The 24,976-nt window shown below is 42.3% G+C and overlaps 1 protein-coding gene across 1 annotated transcript in view; it reads right to left on the reverse strand.

The window, feature by feature from the left end:
• Caln1 (calneuron 1) overlaps positions 1-24,976 on the reverse strand; it is a 429,201-nt gene that overhangs the window by 90,589 nt on the left and 313,636 nt on the right. The gene's annotated exons all lie outside the window — the stretch shown is intronic.

A 24,976-nucleotide genomic window follows, 5' to 3' on the forward strand; every position in this document is an offset into this window, starting at 1 on the left:
CACGTGGGTGTTGGAATTGAAATATGAGTCTTTTGGCAGAGTGGCTTAACCTGTGCTCTTAACTGCTGAGCCATCTCTCCAGCCCTCTTCCAGCCATTTAAGCAGTCCTCTTCCCTCAAGACCCCATTGCTACTCTTCTCTCCATCTTGTCCTCATTAGAGAACATCTTTATCTTTCATCATATTTTATTATTTGTGTGCCTACTAAGCTTTTCTTCATTATGATACTCTAAGAAGGAAATACGTATTTTTTATAGAACTACCATTTGATACAGCTATAAATTTTCTGTAGTCTAAAACCCACAAAGAAACTCCCATATATGTTCATTGCCACTCTAGTCATGATAGCAGGGAAATGGGACCAGTCTGGATGTCCATTAACAGATGAAGGAATGATGAAAATGTGGTGTGGATATATGATAACATTATATTCTGCTCTGAAGAAAAATGAAATCATGAAAATTTGCAGCAAAATCAATGAATTTAGAAATTACAATTTCTAAATTAGAATTTAGAAGTTAAAGAAGGTGACTTAAAACTCAGATCAAACTCACATGCCTGCAATGCGTACACATACATGTAAGTATGCATATACTTTACACATAAATTTGTAAATATGGGTAAAGCCTGAAAATCTAGGAGGGAGGCTAAGAGAGAATAAATAGAAGGATGACAAGGATACACAGGAATGTGAAAGAGAAAAAGATACACGGGGGTGGTTATTGTTTTCCTTGATCAAAATACCACGATCAAAAGGAACATAGGGAAGAAAAGTTGTTAATTTGGTTTACAATTCTAGACCACCATGCAGCACTGAGGGAAGTCAAGGCAGGCACTAAAGCAAGCAGAAAACATGGAGGAGAACGACTCGGTGGATCACTTCCGGTGCATACCCAATTAGCTTTCTCATGCAGCCTAGACCCACCTACCAAGGGGTGGTACTACTACAGTGGGCCAGACCCTCTTATGTCAATCAACCAGTCAGGAGAGTCCCACACAGGGATGCTCACAGCTCAATCTGACAAGCCTTCAGTTATGGTTACCTCTTCCCTGGTGACTTTAGGTTGTGTTAAGTTGTTAATAAAAACTAGGTAGTGTGGTTAGAGCTGGGACAATTGGGGGTGGCATGTGTGGGGGAAGAGATGAGGGGAAAGGAGAATTTACCAAAAAAATACTGTGTTTGAAAATATTGTGATAGCATCTGATACCTTGTAGCCTAGCTAACTGGAGAAAAAATCAGTTTAAAGAAAATTGACTGGAAAAACAACTGGAAAGGAAAGAAGCTCAACAAATACAAAGTAAAATATACTGCCCCCAAAGTGAAGTCCTGCATACTGCCCCAGAATGCATCTTCTTTCCTTAATGAGACTCACTGGTGCTCTCAATTTACCATCCATTCCTGGCCATTTCTACAAATAAGCAATGGAGACTACCCTTGTCCTCAGCACCTGACGCCTGCAGGCTGTAATGCTTCTTAACTGAGATCTATCTTACCTGCAGACTGGCCTCCTATTCAACTTCTTTAAATGCCATCTTAAAGCACCTAATTCAAATTTACCACTCAAAACCTTTTACAGGCTTCCCACTTCCTACAGGATAATGTAAAACTGGCAGACCTTGGCTGTGACGCTCCGCACAAGTCAGCTCCTATTAAGTTATTGACAGTTTCAGTTGTTTTGAGACAGGGGAGCCCAGGCTGTCCTCAAACTCAATATGTAGCCAAGAATGACCTTAAATGCCTAATCCTCCTTTTGCCATCTCCTCTGTGCTGGAATTATAGGTGTGTACCATGATGCCCCAGCTTAAATCAGTTGTCAAAACTCATTTAACTCATACATTTCCAAATGTATGATTCTGATTGGTTGCATCATCAATGGATGATAATTAATTCATTTATCCTTCTACTCATTCTTTAGTCAACACTGGTTGAATATCTACAATGGGACAAGGTATCAAGCTCAGGGGTAGAGCTCTCTCTACAACAACGTAGATTGTAGATCTAGTCCTTGATCTCAGTCAGTACAGTTTACCATCTGATGGGTTACCAGAAGGGTTACCATTCAATGTAAGAGAAACCAGAATATGGAAGAGTCAGTTCCTACATATGATGGTTGGTTTTAACTGTCAACTTGACACAACTTACATTCTTCTGGGAAGGGAGAATCAACAAAGAACTGTCTAGACTAGGTCGTCCTATGGCTAGTCTGTGGAGAATTGTCTTGCTTGGGTTAGTTGAGTAAGAAGACCCACAGTGTATATGGGAGGTTCCGTCTTGTGGATTGGGTCCTGAGCCCTTAGGACGTGCACATTCATGTATTCTCTCTGCTCCTAACTGCAGATGTAATGGAACTACTTGCTTCAAGTTCTCAGCATCCTGCATTGATAGACTGTGTCCTAGGCTCCGGAGCCAAAGAAGCCCTTTCTCCCTTCACTTGCTTTTGCCCTTGCAGTCTATCGTAGAGATCCAAAAGACACTAAGTCAGTAAGTCTCTCTCCTGCAGTGTAGAGGAGAGAGAGACCAGAAGAATTTTGGTTTTATACAAAGTTTATGGTGACAAAGAGAGAAACATTTGAGATAGAAAGAAAAATATATGTGCAAACGAGAACAAGGAAAAGAACCATCCAATCAAGTTTGCCCAAGGGAGCCCTGAGAACATGGTGTAAAGGTTTAAATGGTTCAGGAGAATTATGTGCCGCTGAACTCAAACTAGATGGGCTGCCTTGGCTCTGGGAAATGCTGGGTACTCCTGAGGTCAATATTTCTCAGCTTACACTTGAGAATGCAGTCTATCACTTGCCTAGAATCCTTTAGGAAGGAGTTAGGGTGTGTAGTTCAAAGGGTAAGAACGTGTCTAACACACATGAGGTCCTGGGTTCACTTGCCAGTATCAAAGATTTGTTTGTTTGAGAGCTACTATGAACATTAACAATAACAACTACAAGAATATTGAGAGAGAAGCAAATGTATACAGCTCACAAGGTCCTTGTGAGTGGTTCAGCTGATACCTCTGCCAATAGGAATGAAAGGGACTTCCTTCAATAGATACCACCCATTGGACCACTGCACTACTCAATGAAGAAAGTATATTTTACACCCATTTTACAGACATGTAAACTGTCCATCGAAGATGTTAAATAACCTGTCCAAGGTCAAACAGTAACTGTTCAAATTTCTTTCTTGTTGCTGTGATAAAATCCTCTGACCTAAGGCAACATGGGGGAGGGAAGGTTTATTTTAGCATAAAGCTCCTAGTCATACTCCATCAGCGAGGGAAGCTAAGGCAGAAGCATGCTATCCCACATAGCATAACCCCATGCCAAGGGACTCACTTCACAGCCAAGGGGGACTACAATAGGAAACATGGAGAACACTGCTTCTCACACGACTTGCTCATAGGCTCCTGCTAAGATAGCTTTTCAAGACAGCTTAGGTCCACCTGCCCAGGTCATGAAGCCACCCACAATGGGCTGGGTACCATCTAAATCAACAGTTCTCGACCTGTGGGTCATGACCCCTTTGGGGTCAATTGGCCCTTTCACAAGGATCACATATCAGATATTTACATTACAATTCATAACAGTAGCAAGATTGCAGTCACGAAGAAACAACAAGAATTATTTTATGGGTGGAGGGGGGCGGATCGCCACAATATGAAGAACTGTATTAAAGGGTCGCAGCCAGCATTAGGAAGGCTGAGAGTCACTGTTCTAAATCAATTAATAATTAATACAATCCCCATAGATATACTCATAGGTCAATCTGATCTGGACAATTGAATCAACTGAGAGTCTCTTTCTAGATAATTCTAGGTTGTGTCAAATTGACAGTTAAAGCTAGCTAGGCTGGGCATGCTGGTATGCACCTTCAATGCCAACCATTGGGAGGCAGAGGCTGGTGGAAAATTATGAGTTCAAGGCCAGCCTGATCTACACAGCTAGTTTCAGGACAGGGCAGGGCTACATAAAGAGACTCTGTCGCACCAAAAAAACGAATCAAAACAAACAGAAAAAGCTTACTAGAAGAGATCATGAACCAAATCTGAAATAGCAAGTGAAAATAAATCCTCATTTAAATTGTTTACCACAGATATTTTGTCACGAAATAAAAAAGTTAACACTGTGTGTTTCATTTTTACCATGTAATTTCTAGGCCTAGAAAAATGACTCATTGGTTATGGTGCCATAATTTTGGCCCTCCACAGCCACCATCCTCATCCCTATAAGGGCTTTCGCAGTAATGTTTTTTGCTTGGTTGGTTCATGCCACACAATGTAGAAAAGACACCATCTACAATCATTTGGTCTCCCTGACAGAAAAAGCCAACAGCTAACCTCAAAACAAGTAAGCCTGGGTACTGATGATATGTGGTTTTATTTGGCTGCCTGGTCCTCTCAGAGCTTGTTAAATCCAAGCCATAATAAATGTCTCCAAAGCAGAACTAGCTTGAAGGAAAAATACCCTGGATTTGGGAGATGGTGGCTTCCCCCAGCAATTTCGATTTAAAGGGGGATAGGAAACACGGAGGCTTGATCCAATTAACCTCCACAGCATGCTGTTCAGGCAGGGCCCAGACAGTCTCAGTCTATTATCCCAGAACCTTCATTAAAGCAATTCCGTCTGCAGTCAGACACTCTCCTCCCTTCCTGGTGTGCTCTCGTGATTACTTAATTTAAATAAAGAGCTTGCTCATTGTGTTTCCTGGGTGTTGAGAAGATTCAGAGTCATGACCTGAATCGGGGATAATATTCTCAAGTAATTTTCAAAAACCTATGAAAAATTAGTAAGTTCGCGTAAGGACAGAGCATCCCTCACGCAGACAGCTAGACAGAAATGTGCATGATCTTGTTAGGGTGTCAGAAAACACAGCTCTAACCCTCGTTGTGGCTCCCACCACTGTTAGAGTGTGTGTGTGTGTGTGTGTGTAAATATGCATCTGAGTATGAGCACACACACATGTGTAATATATATAGAAACCAGAGGTGAAGGCAAGATGGAGAGCCTCAACATGTGGGTCACAACTTTTTGGGGGTTGAATGATTCTTTCTTAGGGGTCACACACCAGATATCCCACCTATCAGATGTTTGCATTAAGATTCTTAACAGTAGCAAAATTCTAGTTATGAAGTAGCAGTGAAAATAATTTTATGGTTGGGGTAGGGATTACCACAACATGAGAAACTGCACTAAAGGATCGCAGCATTAGGAAGGCTGAGAACCACCGATGTAAGAAATCTTCCTTGGTCACCATCCCCTTTAGTTTTTTGAGCCTCCCAAGACCTCTTCATCAAATCTACAACTCCCCGATTCAGCTAGGTTAGCTGTTGACAAAGCTCCTCTACCAGGCCCTGTTCACCTCCCCATTACAGAGCGCCATACCACAATGTTTGCATGAGTTCTGAGGTTCCAAGCTCACATCCCTGACCCCACTGGGGTAGCAAACACTTTACCGCCTAAGCCCTCTCTCTAGCTGGGATTACAAACAGCAGCACCACACCAGATTGTTTTATGTAGGTTCTGAGCCCCTTCCCCAGCTCCAATAGCACCAAGTTTTAAACACTCAATTTGTATCTGCTAGACTCAGCAGTTAATTCTCAAGATGCTCCCCAAAGAGCTTTAGTTTTCCAAGAAAGAGCATTTATAACCTTCATGGACAAGGGTGGATGAAACACATTTCTGGTATATGCTTGGCAGGGTATTTCCAAACAACAATGTGAGACCCGCCTTGAAGAGGGGTAACACCATCCTATGTAAAATTTATTTGATCTCATTCATTAATTTTTAAATCATGTGTATAGTTATGTAGAGTATGTGGACATGAATACAAGTGCCCACAAAGGCCAGAAGAAAGTATCAGATCCCCTGAAGCTGGAGTTACAAGCAATTGTAAGCCATCTAGTAGGTGCTGGGAACTGACATGGAGTTCTCTAAAAGACCAGCAAGGGCTCTGAACTGCTGGGCTACCTACCCCCCCAGGTTCCTTCCAATGGAATTTAAAGTGGAAAAGGATACAACCAGTTCTCATTTCCCTGCTTAGTGGGTACTATGATGTGAACTTTCTGAATCTGTGATCTACTCTGCTCCACACCACGACTTGTGAGTACAATGGGTCAATCTGCAGAAGTGTAAAGTAAACAAATCTCTTTTCTATGCAAATTACCCAGCTTCTGGTATTTTGTTACAGTAGTGGAAAATGAATTATTACAGAATTGTTTTTTCAATCTGGAGTCCCGGGATGTCAGGAATGCAGCCAATCTCCATCTGAGTATTGAGATAAAGAAAGCAGGTTTAGACAGCAATGGTTTATAAGAATGAAGAGAGAGACAGATGTCTATGGCTGATGTGAGGAATGGTTAGGATGTTCTGCCTGAAGCACAAGCCATCACCCGCAGATGAATGACAGAGGAAGTCCCTCTTATAAGAAGCATTGCTCTTAGTTCATCTATCTCTCCTTTAACTATGAGTGAAATGAAGATATCCAAGGCCATGGGCAATTATGGTTTCAGGGTCCTCAGCCATAAAATGGAATTACCGGCTCAGTGGCACACCACGAATGTCTGCTTGCTCTCAAGGATTTTCCTTTAGCCTCACGTCGACTAGCAGGCAAGTGGGAGTGTCAAGTCTGTCGGTAGAGTGCAGGATCCCAGGTGTGCAGGGTGAAGTTGAACAGAAGAGTGGGAAGAGCTTAAAATAATACCCTTCGAGTTCTTCTCTGCGTGACCAGAAGCCATGTCAGGACTCTAATGGCATAGCCTGCTGAGTTAGAAAAAGGCTTCCAGAAAGTGCCGGTTTAATCTCTCAATAAACAGCTTCCAGGGGCCTCTTAGGCATGGCTGCATAAATCTGACTGCTTAAAAATAGATGTGCATGGAGCCTGGCTTCTCTCTTCAGGCTCCGTATGCTGAGCTGGAAGGGCCATTGACAACAACTGGATAATCAGAGAGGCCTCTGGCATCATCTGGTACCAGGGAGATCAACTTTGGCACTGGGCTGCAACGCAGGAGGACTCGCTGGCTTAGGGTCAGGTGTGATTGTTCGGGTCCTGTTGCCTAAAATTCTCTTGCTTCTAATGTATTCCACTCTGGGTCTGTTTTCATCTCTGGTTGTAAGCTCCACCAGCATGACATTTAGAATCTGTATTATTCCCTAAAGGCTCTTGTGTTGGAAGTTTGGTCTCCCAGAAGATGACCCTTGGATAGCAATTGCATCTGGAGCACCCTGACCACATGGATGGACTGTTCCTTTGACCCGTTCTTAAAACAATAATTAATCCCAATCATTGTCTTGGTCTTACTCAATATTGTTGTAATTAAAACACACACACACACACACACACACACACTTGGCCTATGTGTCAGGCTCAGAGTCCATTATTGGAAGTCAGGGCAGGAACCATGGACAACTGATGCTTGCTACCTTGGTATTAATGCTCAGTTTGCTTTCAGCCATTTCACTGTGGATGGCGGAGGGTCCTGTGAAGACTTGCCTCTCACTCAGAGCCCATTGATAGTCAAGGCTAATTGAGAGAGTTCTGTCATATTCTTTGGTGGTGCAGCCAATGATCAGTCTCCATTTTCTACTCTACCGAATAAGTTTTCATCTACTTCGGCAAGTTGATTAAGTAAACGCTACGGGCCATACACAAAATGAAGATCTCCATGTAGGAGGGCTTGTTGAGAAGACTGTTTTCAGTGGGACTTGGGGGATAAGGGAGGGATATTGTGATGAAAATGACTAAGATTCATTATATAGATGTTTGAAACTATCAGTCAATTAAAAAAAACTATCGCATTTGAATGTTTTGACATGCTGTATTTTCATTTTTATCTGGTTTGGAAGGTTTTTAATTCGAATACTTCTTTTTGACCCACAGTCTTGTGGTTCCAATGAGAAATATTACCCATAGATTCACAAGTTTGAATACTTGGTCCTCAGCTGTCTTAGACCGGTATTTTAGGATGAGGTGGTACCTTTAGGAGGCAGAGCTTCAGTGTAGGAAGTAGGTCATCTGGGGCGGGCCTTGAGGCTTTGTGGTTCCACTCTGTCTCTTGACCACAGATGTAATGTGGCCAGCTGCCTCATTTGTGCTTCCCCACAACAGTAGGTCAGAGCACTTCCTAAATCCTCAGCTAAAACAAATCCTTTCTTCTTTCAACTGCCTTGGGCAGGTATTTGGTCACAACATGGAGAACAGTAAGGAATACCCATGGCTTCACTAAAGAGTATCTGGAAATTTAGCATTTTGTTCTTCAGTTTCTCTTTCTGAGCTTACTTCCAGGTGATCACAGAATTTATTTTATTTCGGTTTTGAAATTTGTAGAGGTTGGCTGTAGCATCCAACATATGATACAGAGAATGGTATATGTTTCATGTTTATTGAAACCAAGAAATAATCTACAGTTGTATGTAGTGTTCTATTCTAGTCAAGATGTACAAGTATCTTATACCCTCACTTGTTGTTCCACTTGTTAACACACACACACACACACACACACACACACACTTTAAGGAGCTGGGTCAGTGATTAAGAGCACGGCTGTTTTTACAGAGAACCAGAGTGAGTTCCCAGAACCCATATATTGACTTACAAACCTATAACTACACTTCTGGGGGATCTGACAGGGCAGGCATGCATACAGGTAGGCAAACATTCACACACATAAAAACAAAATAAGCAAATCTTAACAAAAAAGAAAATATGTTAAAAGCTGAGAAATGCGACTTGGATTTATTGATCTCTAGTTTTTGTTGAGTCAGTTTTTTGTTTTATATATTTTGAATCTGTATTATTAATTGCATATAGGTTTAATATTGTTACAAAATTTTGCTGAATTGGATGTTGCATTCCTGGTAATGGCTCTTGTCTTAAAATCCACTTTGAAATGGATATCATTACACCACCAATCTTTTCACTCATGACATTTCCTCTCCCTGTCTCCCCCTCTCCCTTCTTGTATATATGTGGGAGAGGGGAAGAGGATGCATGTGTGTGTGTGTGTGTGTGTGTGTGTGTGTGTACATGTGGAGGCATGTGCATGGCATACCATGGCTCATGTGTAGAGGTCAGAAGAAAACTTCCCAAAGTCATTTCTCTCCTGTCACCACATGGATGCTGGGGACAGGTCATCCATAGGGCTTGGTCGAAGGCACCTTTACCTCTGAGCTATTTGCTTGCCTCATTCTTTTCTTTATGCTCATAGCATTTCTGTGTCCTCTATAAGTAGCATCCTGCAGGATTCTAATGTGCTTGGCCTGAAAACTCCCTATCCCTAGACTAGACGATTCCTCCACATCAGCTACTATGATTAATTGATGTCTGGGAGCTTAAATGTACCTTCTTAATCTCCCCCTTGAGGTGCAGATGATCCTAAATTAGCATAACCAGTGTTGGTGAGAAACTCTGAGGGATTTACAATAGTCTAAACCAAATGATCTCCACTTCTTGTTGTTTTTATCATCCCTAAGTTGAAGTTGCAAGTGTGGATACCTTAAGCTCTACATTGTTTCTTATCAGTTTCAACATTCAATATTCATTATGTTTAGCCATCACTACCAGGTTTTAAATCCTTTTAAGCCCCCCTCATCCCTTCCTTAGGAATCATTTTTCAGCTGCCAGGAAGAGCTCTCTTTAGGGTTTGTGCTGAAACAAAGTAAGTTTTTCAGGTTTTAGGGGACAAAAAAAATCTTTATTTAACTATCCTGTCTAAAGGATATCAATGGTTATAGATACTTACAGTGACACTTATTCTTTCTTAAGCACTTTAAAGATTCTATTAATTGTCTTCTCATTTTTACTATTTCTATAGGAAAGTCAGCAGTTGGCATTGTAAGTCTTTTTATTATGACAGTTTGGGCTTTAAGGTATTTTCTTTGCCCTTAGTGTGCACCAGTTACTATGGTTGCATTAGTTGCTTGCCTTGTGTCTGTGACAAAATACCTGACAAAAGCAAAGGAAGGAAGGAAGTGTAGTTCACAGTTCAACTGTGGCTGTGCAGTCACTGCAACAACCAGAGGCAGCTGGTCACAGTGCATCCAGAGTCAGGAAGCGGAGAGAAGAATGCTGGGGCTTGGCTTACTCCCCCCCCCTTTATTCCTTCCAGGACCCCAGCCTAGGGAATGGTGGCGCCTGCATTTAGGGTAGGTCGTCTCACCTCCGTTAACCCAATCCAGAGAAACCCCTCATCTACATGCCCAAAGATTCACTTCCACAGTTACTCCAGATCCCACCAACCTAGCAAGGATGGCGAATCACAACCACGCTGCTCACTTTCCCATTACAATGACAAAATCCTCGAGAAGAACAGACGAAAAGAGGAAAGATTAATTTTGGCCCCTGGCATAGAAGTTTCACCCCATGGTTGGCTGGTCTCTATTGCCAAGAGGGCTGAAGCATCATAAGGAAACAGGAAGGCAGAGGGACCTGCACCCCTTGTGGCAGCTAGGGAGTGAAGAAAGAAGAGGAAGAGTTCAGAGATGAGAAGCTGCCTTCTGGAGAAAACTTCCACTGGCTTAATTCCTGCGATCAGATTCCACCTACCTGTTTCCACGACTTCCCAATGAAGACATCAGAGGATGAATCTACTGATGGGTAAATTCATTGATCAGGTCAGAGTCCTCAGGATCCAGGCACTGAAAGGTGATCAGGTCCTGCTGCGAGGGGTAGAGCTGTCCCTCTACCCAGAGGGAAATGCTGTTCTTTAAGTATAATGGCTCTCATCCTCAGCAGAGAAGCTGTGACTATATGCTAGAGACCTTTAATATCAGCTTGTTGTCTGTCTACATTCCTTCATTGAAGGGGGACTGGGGAAGGTCGCTGGACCCTCACTCCAGGACCTCATAGCCATTTGTATGAAATTCTGCCCTAGCTGCATGGAGCCCCATGGACTTGGGGAGGGGCACTGATTATACAGAGTGGAAGGTTACCTGAGTAGGGCACCCCCATCTCCACAGCTATGAGGAAATTGGCATCCAAGCTGGGATGACTTCGGCAGTGCAACTGTTTCGGGTCATCCCCATTCCTGTTAGCAAGTCCTCATCCATACACTGTAGATAAGTCAATATGAACTCACCGGTTCTACAAGTTAAGACTTTGGTGAAATGATACCTATAAGGTACAGGTAGAGGTCGTCCGCATCTCCCCAGGGGAAGTTCTTGAGACAACTTCACATTGTAAAAGTACCAGACCCACATGTGATTTTCTTCATATCTGTTCTGATTGACATTCATAGACTTTCATAACTTTGCCTCCGTGTCTTTTGTCAGGTTAGGGCAATTTTCAATCAATGGTTCTTCAAAACTTGCCTCAAGCCATCCCCTCTCAACTCTTCCTTAAGATACATGAATGGTATATATGTAACCCAGAGTGGTCTTGAACTCACAATCCTCTGCCTCAGCTTCCCAAGTGCTAGAGCTACAAGTATTTCACACTGTGCTTCACTCTGTTCTTATTTTTTCCAGCTCATTTACCCTATTTGTGGCAATGTCTAACTTTTCATTAAACTCACTGGATTTTTTTTTTTTTATCTTAGCAACCAAGCATTTCATTCCAGAACATCAACTTGGAATCTTTCTTTACAAAATAATTGTAGGAATGGGAAAGGTTTTATTTTTAAAGTTATTTTTGCTAACATAGCTGACCATACTAATTATTATTATTTTAAATCTTCTGTCTGTGAGAGGTCTAATTCTTTTGAGTTTGGAACCATGCCTATCAATTTTGTTATTTTGACCCCAGTTATTATTTTTTTAAACTGCTTAAAGAAAACTTGGTTCCCAGGTTGTAATTGTCTTCTGTCAAGAAGATGAAGGACAAAATAGCATTTCCATACAAATTGGCCATGAACCTCGTCAGACCGGGTGGTGCAGGCCTGATATTCCAGCTACTCAAGCAGAACGGACAGGGAAACCACAAGCTCAAGCTCAGCCTGGGCAATGTGGCAGGAATCTATCTCAAAAAGGCAGAAAGGGGAACTAGGGATGTACCTCAGCAACAGAGCATGTGCTAAACACCCCCAGTCCATGAAGGGTTGTAGGTGTGGTCCATTTGTGAGCACCTTTGTGAAATCCCTCAGTGAAGGGCTGGGACACAGCTAAATGGTGGCGTGCTCATCCAACTTGTGCACAGTTCTAGATTGTATCCTCAGCACCACCAATGAGGAATCCCATTCTACCTACAGTTTTCCCCTTTTTGAAGGCATATTTCGAGGGTCCCAACAGGAAGCCTGGGATATGCAGAAGGATCCACCTTCCCCTAGAGCCGGAATTCCATTTTTTGCCTCCCTAGCACTGTGAGATTGTCTAACAGCCTAATGAACTTTATATCTATTTTTTTTTTCCTCCTTAGCACATAGACACAAAGATCCCCTGAGCTGGCATATCTCCAAACGGACAAATTGGCAAACGCCTTGTGGTGAGGTGTTATGGATTTCTTCCTTCTGGGACTAAGCCTTTCAAGTTTAGACTGGCTTGTTAGCCGTCACCTCCAGTTCTGTGCACTCATCCCCAGGAGAACAGCTCAGCCCCGACATTATTCTTTTTCTCTTTCCCCTTCAGGTTCACTGCAAAAAAAATTTTTTTCTTCCCCTGAACCCACAATGGCGAGACAAGTAGCAGAGTGAGCCCAATACATCCTCATCTCTAAATATTTAGAAGTCTTCATTGTCATGGGTACTTTTCATTACCCTCAGATGGCGGTCTAGTTTTTATGATGCTTTTGTAGAAGTTTAGTCTGATATAAATTACTTTACATAGCCAAAAGTTGATGTCTAGGGAATTATTTAAAACAAGACTCAAAAGTTCAAATGACCAAAAAAAAAAAAAAATAACTAGGTATAATTATACCAATGTTATGTTTCTCTCTCTTTCTCTCACTCTTCTGCTTCCCATATATCTCTCCTTCTGCCCCCTTCTGATTACCCGTCCCGCATTTCCTCCATTTCCCCTACCTTCTTCCTCTCCTCTTCCCTTTCTTCCTCTTTCTCCTTCCTTGTCCTTCCTTTCCCTTTCCTTCCCTTTGTTGCCCTATGTAGCCCAGAATATCTTCAAACTCATGATTCTCTTGCGCCAATTCCCCAAGTTCTAGGATTAGAGCCACATACCAGCAATCCAGGTAGGAATTTCTATTCAAGAAAGGACACCATAGCTGAAATTAGCTGGTGAGCAGAAGCTTAGGGTGTCACTATTAGATGCCTCTAAAATTAACAGGGTACCTAGATGACAAGCTTCCAATCTGTATATGTTTATGGCTCAAAATGTATACAAAACATTTGTGGGCTGGAAGCTTGGTTGCCAATGTGTGGTGCTAGAACACTTTAAGAGGTGGGGCTTGTCTTAATTAGTGAAGAGACACCATGACTAAGGCAAGTCTTACAAGGAAACCATTTAATTGGGGCTGCCTTACATCTTCAGAGATTCAGTCCATTATCATCATAGAGGGAGCATGGCAGCATCCAGGTATACATACTTGCTAGAGGAGGAGCTGAGAGTTCTACATCTTCATCTGAAGCCCAATAGGAGAAGACTGGCTTCCAGGAAGCTAGGATAAGGGTCTTAAAGCCCACAGTGGTACTTCTTCCAACAAAGCCACACCTCTAAATAGTGCTACCCCCCTGGGCCAAGCTTATTCAAACCACTATAGGGTTTAATAGAAAATAATTCAGTCATGAGAGCTGTCACTCAGGAATGGATAGGTTTAGGGAGTTAGGATTAGTCCCCCAAAGAGCAGGCTATTGCCAAAAAGCAACCCTGGGCCAACCCTGGGTCTTATCCTTCTTTGTCCATGCTCTTGACCTCTTGAATGTGGCCCATCTCCCTTTTTGCTCTTGCTATCTTAAGACATGATCAGCTAGGAGTCATGTGCTGCTTTAAACACTCTGGCCATAAGAAAATGAGATGAGTAACCTTGTTCTCTTTGTAGATGAACCAGCATCATAGGAACACAAAAGAGATGAAGACGGAGATCATGGGAAAAGGGCCAAAGTTATGAGTACACAATAGGAAGATCAACCAGATAGAGTGCAGGCTTGCACGAAATGTTCTGACTCATGAGTAGCAGAGAACCATGAAGGAATAGCACATGGGATATCACTCTCCATGCATCACACTGGCCAGTGAGTCACTGAGCCAGGAGCATTTGGTGATGGAAAACCTTACCATTCTGTGGGAGCATTGGTGTCTGTATTCCAGAAAGTGATGTGACAGCAAATGCTTAGTTCTTAGAAATAGTATGAAGAATCAAAATGAAAACAGAAGGAGATCTACATATATAACATGCTCTGGCCCTATTTATAGCCCCTAATTGGTTTTTCTTATATCCCTTCTTCCTTTATTCATCCCTAACAACTACCTTTTCATTTTGTGATATTCTGTATGAGAGTAAACACAACACACATTTCTATCACAGTCAAGAAAATATAAATAAATCATTATTCATAATTTCATCTCTATGGAAACATGTTCAACAATCTATACTAAGACTTGTTGAGGAACTGGAGAGATGGCATGGTGGTTAAGAATATTTTGCTGCTCTAGCAGAGAACCTGCATTTGGTTCTCAGCACCCACATCAAGCAGCTGACAACCACCTGAAACTCCATCTCCAGGGGATTAGATGCCCTCTTCTGGCCTCCATGGGAAACTGCACTTATGGGCATATACACACATAGACACACATACACTCATAAGTAAAATTAAGACAGATCTTTAAAAAAATGTTAAAACATGTTGAGCGAGCCTAGGGTAGTGGAAGCTGTAACTGCATCATCCAGAAAGCGATGACACGAGGGCCAACTTGGCCTGCATGGTAAGGCCTGCCCTAAAATACACCAAAGACTGGGGTGTGGCTCAATGATAGAACTCTTGCCTAGGACACATAAGGCTTTGGCTCAATCCCCAGCACTGCAAAGAGAACAAAAGAACAGACGGAAGCTGAGGGTCATACAGATTCAATGTCTGATACATGCACTCTTTGCACCTGCCTTCTGAACGGAAACTTAAAGGTTCTATGCTACACCTATGGAATTTTGCGGTCTCGCTGAGAAAGTCCATGCAATCATTCCCCTATTGTGTCTGATTATGTTGTTCTCTTAAAAACATGCTCTTGTTGATGTGTTAATGACTGATTATGAATTAATTACTGGATAAGTCTCCAAGGCAAGGATCCACTATATTTAGAAACAAATGTGGGCCCAGGGAGGAGACTTAGTGAGTAAAGCTCTTGCTTTGTAAGAGTGGAGACCTGAGTTCAGATCCCTAGAACCCACATAATAGTGCCTACTATAGCACCTGTCTGTAAACCCCAACATTCCTACGGCAAGTTGGAGGATAGAGACAGGAGAGTCACAGAATTTAATGGACCAGACAGGCTGATGTCTGTAGGGCAAACAACAATAAACCCTGTCTCAACCAAGGCGAAAGCCGAGGAGAAACCTCTGAAGTTTTCCTTTTATTGACACCCTCCCACTGAGGTGCATGCATGTCTGTGCCCACACAGGTGAACACATACACATATATACACACCACAGAAAAGGGAAGGGGGGAGAGGGGAGATGGAGATAGAATGGGAGAGAAAGACTGAGGTTGGAGATACAGTCCAATTATTGTGTTAGTGACTAATTATGAATTAATTACTGGATAAATCTCCAAGTCAAGGATCCACTGTAGTTATAGCTCTTGGCCAGAAATTATGCCATAGAAGGCAGAGCTCCAGAAGTGCACATAAATGCCAGGTAGACTAGTTGGCCCATATGCAATTCCAGTCTCAGAATGAGGAGACAGAAAATTCACAGACCAAGCTGACTAGCAAGACGAGCCATAGTGGCAAGTTCTGAGTTTGAGTGAGACACTAGCCCAATAAATATTGTGGGAGGGCAATGGAATATTGGCTTAGACATTAATCTTGGGCTTACATATGCATAGAAAATATGCATACACATGCACACTGCAATAAGAGAAGGAGGAGGAGAAACGTGTTATCCTTCATCTGACCTTTGAACTTGTGTTCATGAAGAAACTGGAGCCCATTTGGTACTTACCCTCAGCTTCCTTGGGAAATGGTTTGGAAAGGCTGTGAAACACATCTTTCTGTGACAGAAAGGAAGCTCAGCAAGCAAGATACACATAAAACCAGAATCTCAGGACACCAGAAAGGCACCTATACACACACACACACACACACACACCACACATACACCACACACACATACCACACACACCATACACACCACACACACATACACACCACACCATACACAAACAACTCATACACACATACCACATACATCATACACACATCACACACACACATACACCATTTACACATATCACACACACATACACTCACACCACAAACACACACACATACACACAGACATACACACACACTACACATATACCACACACACACACAACACATACACCACACACACATACCACACACACCATACACACCACACACACACATACACACCACACCATACACAAACAACTCACACACACATACCACATACACCATACACACATCACACACATACACCATTTACACATATCACACACACATACACACACACCACAAACACACACACATACACACAGATATACACACACAGACACATATACACACACTACACATATACCACAAACACACACACACACACACACACACACACACACACGCACATGCATGGAAGAAGTACCCCTTTTCCCATGTTCTCAGCAAGTGAGGCAAAAAACTGTCCTGCATAGGCTTCTGGGAGACTTTTTCATGCTAGAGCTCAGCTGAGGAGAGGCAATAAGGAAGGTCGCCTTGGGGATGGCCCCTGGCAGCTGCCTGCACAGCAGCTTTTGTAGATCAGTGAGACAGTCAGATTCCAAAAAGCAATTTTAGAAATCATAGACTCTAGGGAAATGGTTCATTTTCTTTTAATTAGCTGAATAACCTAACAAGGGGAGGGGTAGTCCTTCCAAAGGAGAGAAGTCAGGGAATCTTCAGACATTTCTATTTTTGTCTGTTTGCAAAAGGCCTTGAATAATAAAAATCCAATTTATATAAAAATAGCAATGACTAGGAAGGAAGCCTTGGCTTAGGTCTGCCTTATATCCAGAGGCTACCAAAACTTTTTATATGAGCAGGTAATTTTTCCACACCTATCTTAGGAAAAGGTCTGTCAAAACTATATTCCCCCCATAAGATGGAAAACAGTCTGAATAGAATGGAGAAATTACTCAGCAGTCCACACCTAGGCTTACTGACATTGATCTCAGTGTTATACAGGACTGACGAGAAAGTGCATCCTGTTCTACAAGGCTGACCAAAGGTGTGGGTCTAGTGTATTATTGCTAGGATGTCTGAGCACCTGATATCAGTTCATGTGATCTGTTGGGAACTTAAGCCATTGTACTAGAAATTAACTTGCTTGACTTAAAACACAATACCTCTCAAGTTGCTGATTTGCCTTAAGCAGCAAAGGTGTTTGTCAGCAAACCTGACAGTCCCCAGGATCTATCTGAGGAAAGGAGAGAAATGGTTCTCCAAAATTGTCCTCTGACCTTCACACATGCACCATATATGTACATGCATGTGTGCAAACACACAAATTAATTAATGCAAAATTACAGTGTAAAGTTACAATACTAACCTATTAGTTACTTCTCTGTAATGTTAAAAATATATTTTATTTAAAACTAAAATATCTGGCTAGAAGCTGGAGAGATGGTTCTGTGGTTAAGAATACATACTGCTCTTCAAAGGGAATGGAGTTTGGTTCCCAGCAGCTTGCAACCATATGGAACGCTAGCCCTAGGAGATCTGATGCCCTTTTCTGGCTTCTGCAGGTAGCTACACTCATGTGCACATTTCCACACAGATACATAATTTAAAAAAATAAAATTAATCTAAAAATATATTGCACCAAAGCAACCTAGTTCAATAATTTATTTTGCCTCTCGGTTTACAGAAAAACAGTCCCTCCCTTAATGCTGAGGAAGGAATGGTAGCTGGAGCAGCCTCAGGCTGTTGTAGTGGGAGCAGGAGACTGCTTATTCCCATGTTAGTGGCTGATTAGGAAGCAGACTCAGAGCTGAAATGAAGCAGGACTGTAACTCTGGAGCCCCTGCTCTATGCTTCTATGCTTTCCAGTTACGCCAACATAAGACAGCTGTACAACATCTAAAAACAGCGCCACCATCTGGTCACCAATTATCCAAACACACAAGCCTGAGAGGGACACTTCCTATTCAAACTACAAAAAAACAGTAATAAGAATTAAGACCAGGAATGTAAACCGAAGACTCTCCTCCAGCAGCCATTGTCACAGCTGTTTTTAGAAACTCTGAAAAGATAATTGGACTTAAAAATGAGGAAAATTATATGGCAAGTCTTTTTTCTTCATCAGCTATAATTCTCTGCACAAACCCTGTTGCTTTCTAATTGTGTTTTCATGATGCAGTTATAATTAGCCACATTCCCAGGTGCAAATGGCCCTGCATGGCCCAGTTCACCTCTTTGGTGAACTTCTTGGTAACTCATTTCTACTGAAATGTCACTTGTTTTAAGGGACAGCATTCATACAGATTTTTCTGTGATCTTGTTTTTCAGACAGAGACTTGCTCCATAGCCTAGGCTGATCTCCAACTGCTGCCTAGGGCTGGGATTATCCATATGCACTATGCCCAGATGTTCTACTTGCACTCTGTCATTGAAAAAGTCACAGTGAACAGAATTAACTTAGTAAAGGAAAGGGTTTATATCATCTTAGAGGACACACTCCATTACTGAGGCAAAAAGAGTAAGAACTCAACAAGGAACTTGAAGCAGAAACTAAGGAGAACTGCTTTTTGGCTTAATCTCTGGCTCATACTTATCTAGCTTTCTTATACAGCCCGGGATCACCACCTAGGGAGTGGTGCCACCCATAGTGGGCTGAAACCTCCTGCATAAACTAATTAATAATTAATAATTAATAAATGCCCCCACAGACATGCCACAGGCCAATCTGACCTAAGTATGAGTATAAATTGTGCCAAGTTAAGAATAAACACCAACCAGGATACCAGCTATGCTTGGGGTTGTCTTGAACAAACATGCTATGCTTAGTCATTAACTTGTTGTTTGTTTTGGTTTTTTTTGACACAAAGCCTGATTCTGTAGACTATGCTGGCTTCAAACCCACTCTATAAACACAAATTACCACTGAATAATCCTCTTACCTCAGTTTACCAAGTAGCTGAGATCACAAGCCTCAATCACCACTCCCAAGCTACACAACATTTTTATTACCTCTATTAAATAAATAATAACAAGGCCTGGTGTCTTAGTCAGGGTTTCTATTCATGCACAAACATAATGACCAAGAAGCAAGTTGTGGAGGAAAGGGTTTGTTCAGCTTACACTTCTGCATTGCTGTTCATCACAAAAGGAAGTCAGGGATGGAACTCAAGCAGGTCAGGAAGCAGGAGCTGATGCAGAAGCCATGGAAGGTTGTTCCTTACTGGCTTGCTTCCCCTGGCTTGCTCAGCCTGCTCTCTTATAGAACCCAAGAATACCAGCCCAGAGATGGTACCATCCACAAGGGGTCCTCCCCGCTTGATCACTAATTGAGAAAATGCCCCACAGATGGAGCACATGGGGGCACTTCCCCAACTGAAACTCCTTTCTCTGTAGTAACTCCAACCTGTGTCAAGTTGACACACAAAACCAGCCAGTACACCTGGGAAATAGCTTAATTGGTCAAAGACTTGCTTTGCATGTATGAGAACCTGAGTTCAATTCTCAGAGTTACACAACAACAGTCAGGTGTAATGGAGTGCTTATAATCCCAGAGCTAGGGAGGCAGAGATAGGACCATCCCAAAATCTTCTTGGCCAATGAATGGAAGAGTCAAGTCCTAGGTTCAGTGAGAGAGCCTTTCTCAAATATTATGATGGACAATGATAAGCCTATACACACACAAACACACACACACACACACACACACACACACCACAAGTAATTATAGAAGCAAGGATTTTCATCTGCAATTTGAATTTGGTATGAAATTTGGTTAGCTTCAGCATCTCAGAATATAAATTATTCAAACTTAAAAGGTACCACAGGCTTGCTAAGACCAAACAGATAGTAAGTAAGTATCCTGGGCTTGCTGGTGTCGTCTGTCTGTAATTAATGGATCTTCCTCATTCTTACTCCCCTGTGCTAAATGATCACAGCCTTTATGTTCTTTATTCTCCTGGGAGAGATCACCTGTCCCATGCTGCAAGACATGGGTGCTCAATGCAAAGTGGGTAGTGGGGTGGTATCTCCATGCCATATAAGGCTATTTTCTGGACCATCTTAGAGGGGAAAGGACCACATGGTGAAACAAGCCACTGAGTCTCAATCAAGTCACAGATATGTTGAATTAGATTTACTGCTTGCAACTGCTCGGCTACAAAATCCAAAGTGGCATCTTTGCTGTTGTAGTATGAATGTGAAATGTCCCCCACAGGCTGATGTATTTGAACATTTGGTCCCCAGCAGGTGGCGCTGTTTGGGAAGGTTAGGGAGCCTTTAAGAGATGGAGCTTTGCTGGAGGACATTGGCCACTGGGCAGGGGTAGGGATGGAGTGTAGGGATTGAGGTTTCACTCTGATTCATGACTTTGGCTGTAAGGTGACCTTTGCCTCACTTCTGCTACCAAGACATAATAAACTATACTCTCAAACTATGAACCAAAATAAACCCTTCCTTCCTTAGGTTGATATATTTTTCAGGACATTGTGGCAGCAGCCTAAAAACTTACTTATAAAGAGTATTACTTAGAGACCTCTCCTTCTTAGTTCCTTCCTTGTTAAATTTTTACATTATGTATATGAATGTATGTCTGTTCATAGAAGCCAGAAGAGGGTGTCAGATATTCTGAAGCTAGAATTATAGAGATAGTTGTGACCCATCTGATGTGATTTCTGGGAACCAAAGTTAGGACTTCTGTAAGAGTAGGTGCTGGGAATTGAACCTGGGTCCTGTGCAAGAGCAGCCAGTGCTCTGATCTATTGGACCATTCTCTAGCCCCCTTTCTTTGGTTCATTTTCCAGAAGTGATTCCCCTTGTAAATGTCACAGGTGCTTTGGATGCCTTTCTGATTCACTGTGGAACACTTTCGACCCTAACTGATGGGTACTCAAAAGCCTACCTTTTTATCTCTCTGTTCTTCATGTAGCCTTATTCCCTGCACTGTTTAAATTATTGCCACCAGCACAACTTGTGTTAAATCTCTCTTTCTCTTCTTTCTACCCTTCTTTATACAAGGCTTTTGTGAACATTTACTGTACACCTGAATATATATATATATATATATTCTTTCCAGACTGTTTTGAGTTTTCAGTGGTACTTTCACATGTGATATGGATTTTTATTTCCCTACTAAGTCTCCTAAGAGGTGGGTAATGTGCTTTGAATACAGGCATGCATGGCTGAACAATGGAGATACTTTCTGAGACATGCCATATTGGGTGTTTCCATAATCATAGGCCCATCATAAAGCAAGATCAGAAACCCAGATGGTGTAAGTCAGTTATTCTACAAGGCTTGTGAGGAAATCAAGGGAGGCAGTAAGCTCAGACTGTGTGAGGCAGCTGCTGGCATAGCAGCATACTGCTTTACAGTAAAGGCTTATGGGTTCTGATATGTAGAAAGAATATACTCTGAAATAACAATAAAAGTATAGCAAACATAAAGTGGCAATAGACTTTTATTATAATCATTGTAATTAGCAAGAATTATGTGCTGTGTACAACTGAATGGCCTATGCTTGCACAGTGCTGATGGTTTGATGGTTCTCTTTATAGCAGCATCAAGAGTCACAGAAGAGATGTGGTATTATGATGTGTTTGAATGGTATCGATTAGGAAACCTTCACAGGATCTTTCCAAGTCTGTTACAGTCTTATATAACCACCATCATATACTCTATGACCCTGACAAAATACTTCCACAAAAGCAAATGAAGGGAAAATGAAGTTTTGGGTATTTTTTTTTAACTCCTAATTCCAAATTATAGTTCATCATTGTGGGGAAGACAAGGCCTCAAAAGCAAAAGCAGCTAGTTATATCACATCCAGAGTCAAGGGACAATGAATTCATGCCAGTGCTCAGTTCGCCTCCTCCTTTCCTGTAGGATTCCTGCCTAGGGAATGATGCCACCAGTGATGTGTGGGTTTTCCTACCTCAATTGACAATCAATCTAATTCTCAATGGATATGTCCACAAATCAACAATCCCTCTCTGAGACTCGCTTCCCAGGTGATTACAGATTGTACTTAGACATAATCTGTGACTCTAGCTAACAGACTTCCAGGTGACAGAGTTTTTCACTTGGGAATGTGAAGTGTCCATCAAAAGGGTATTGCTGGCCACAAGCCTTGCTCCACACCCACTTTCCAGTCTCTTGATAGAGAATTAGCATTATAAGAAGGGACAGCCCCCCAACTCAAACACATGATACTCCTCTGAACCCCTGACCATCTCTCTGTCGCACTGGGGATTGAATTTTCCTCAGAATCCCTTCTATGCTGTTGTTCTGTGGTTGTCTGCCTATTCATGATATCCAGAACTCTTCTAACCACAATAATCCATCTTAGTATCCCACTGGACCTCACATCTGAAATCATTCAGAGATAATTCTAAATACAAGTATGTTGCCTCTCTTAGGAATGAAAGTTATAAAGTCCTTGCCAGATGCCACTCAGAAAAATCCCCTAGTCTATATACCAGTACCCCAGTCCTTCAGCTACCCCATTTGTTGGTTGGTAAGGAGATATTTGGATTTTCCTCTCTAAATTCAAGAAGAGTAAGCAGGAGCTAAAGTGTGGTAGAAGCAAGAGTCTTATATGACAGAAATGTTGCTTCTGAGAGATGAACACTTCACGCTCAGGTGGCACTTTTCATTATTTGTAATGCGTTTTTATATCTGTTATTATGTTTCTTTCTCACAGTGTCTCCGGGAAATAGTCATGAGATGGACTTCTCAGCTCATTTGCTCAGATGAGGACATTGAGATGGAGACTGCCAAGTTTTCTTATTATTTAGCAAAGGGACTCAAACAATACACTCATGAAAAGCTATTCCATATTACAATGGATGTGAAAGAGCTCAGGACAAAAAAAACCTAAGAAGGGTAGGATGGAAATGAACGGCCAGGAGGGAGGAAGGAGGGAAATGCTTGTAGTTTATAGGACATCAGCAGTGACCTTTGTAGAGTGGGAGAAGAGAGCTGCGGAGGTCAAGGGAGTGAACTCTTAAGTGCTTGAGGTTGGAATTTCTAAACACAAGAAAGTTCAGAGGCTGGAAAGATCACTCAATGTGTAAGCGCACTGTCTGTTCTTCAAGAGGACCTGGGTTCAATTCCCAGAACCCACGTGGTAGCTTACAACTGTTCATCTCCACTCTCAAGAGGAACTGATGCTCTCTTCTGCCCTCCATGGGCACTGCACACACATGGTGCAGTCATACATGCAGACAAACCATCCATACACATTAAATACAATTTTAATTAAAAAACATTAAACCCAAGAAATTTCAAATGGGAAGGTCCTGAGGCAGCTGCCTTGTTAGTGTGTCTGGGGAGCAATAGGAAATCCACTGATGCGATTACAGAATGAGAGTGAGTAGAAGGGAAAGAGATGCCACCACATGGGGGTTGGGCTTTTCAGATGCAAGGGACAGCAGGAGGATAACATGGCGTGATTGCTAATCTCGATTGCCAACTTGACAAGACCTTGGAGACAAACCACTGAGCATAGACATATTAGGTTAACAGAGATAGGAAGCTTCACCTGGGATGCGGGTGGCACTATCCCATAGGCTGGGGTCCTGGACCAAATAAAGAAAAGAGAAGAAGGCTGAGCACCAACACCCACCTCTTTCTGCTCCCTGACAGCGGATGCCATGTTAGTTGCTGCCCATGTTCCTACTGCCAGAAATTGCTCACCGTGGCAGACAGTGCCCCTTAAACTGCAAGCCAAATAAACCCTTCCTCCATTAAGAAACTTCTTATCAGGCATTTGATAACAATAAGGAAAGATAAAAGAACCCAACCCACACAACTGACATAGTTTAGAGGCACACTAGTGACTAAGGACAGAAAGAGAGCAAGAAATTCAGACACAAGACAACACTGTCTTGAACCAAAAAGGATTTGGGGAGAAATAGCAAGATTTTGGATCCACCCACCGAGCCACACCACCACCAGGGATTTCTAGTGTATTCAACACCATGTGTGGTTGCAATGTGGCTGTCCTCAAGTGAGAGTTTTGTAGCTTACAGGGAAGTTCTAGAAGCACATTGTTGGGGGAAGTTTTGAAGTATTGAAGCCTATGAGTATTTGTAAAATGTACCATAAAGCAAGTGCAAAAAATAAAGATCCCATGGTCACCCCAGGCTGGGCAGTAAGAACTGAGAACAGCAGAAGAGCCCGTGGCAATGAAGCCAGGAGCGTGTTATGGAAGCTGAATGAAGGCAGGGTTAGGGGAAGAACAGAAGAGAGATATGGAGACAAAGACATGCAGAGAGAACTTACCATTGGCTATGGCGGCAATATGGCAGCGAGAGGTATATGCTACCTCCACTGGAGTTGTTCATAAAACATGTCCTAATTAGCTTTAATTGTCAAGTTAGCATGGCCTACAGTCAATGAGAAAGAGGGGCCCTCACATGAAGAATTGCCTCTATTCAGCTGGCCTGTGGGCATATCTGTATGTGGTGGGGAACTGTCTAGATTGTTGATTGATATAGGAGGTGCAGCCCACTGTGGGTGGCACCATCCCCTAGGCAGGTGGCCCTGGGCTGTCTAGAAAGATCCTCTAAGCATGGTCCAGAGAGCAATGTTCTTCTGTGGTTTCTGTTTTAAGTTCTTGCATAGTTCTTGTCCTGCCTTTCCTTACTGATAGACTGTGACCTGGGAGCACAAGCCAAATACAACCAACCTTTCCTTGCCTGTAAGTGGCTTCAGGTCAG

Source organism: Apodemus sylvaticus, chromosome 22, assembly GCF_947179515.1.
Source record: "Apodemus sylvaticus chromosome 22, mApoSyl1.1, whole genome shotgun sequence".
Taxonomy (NCBI): domain Eukaryota; kingdom Metazoa; phylum Chordata; class Mammalia; order Rodentia; family Muridae; genus Apodemus; species Apodemus sylvaticus.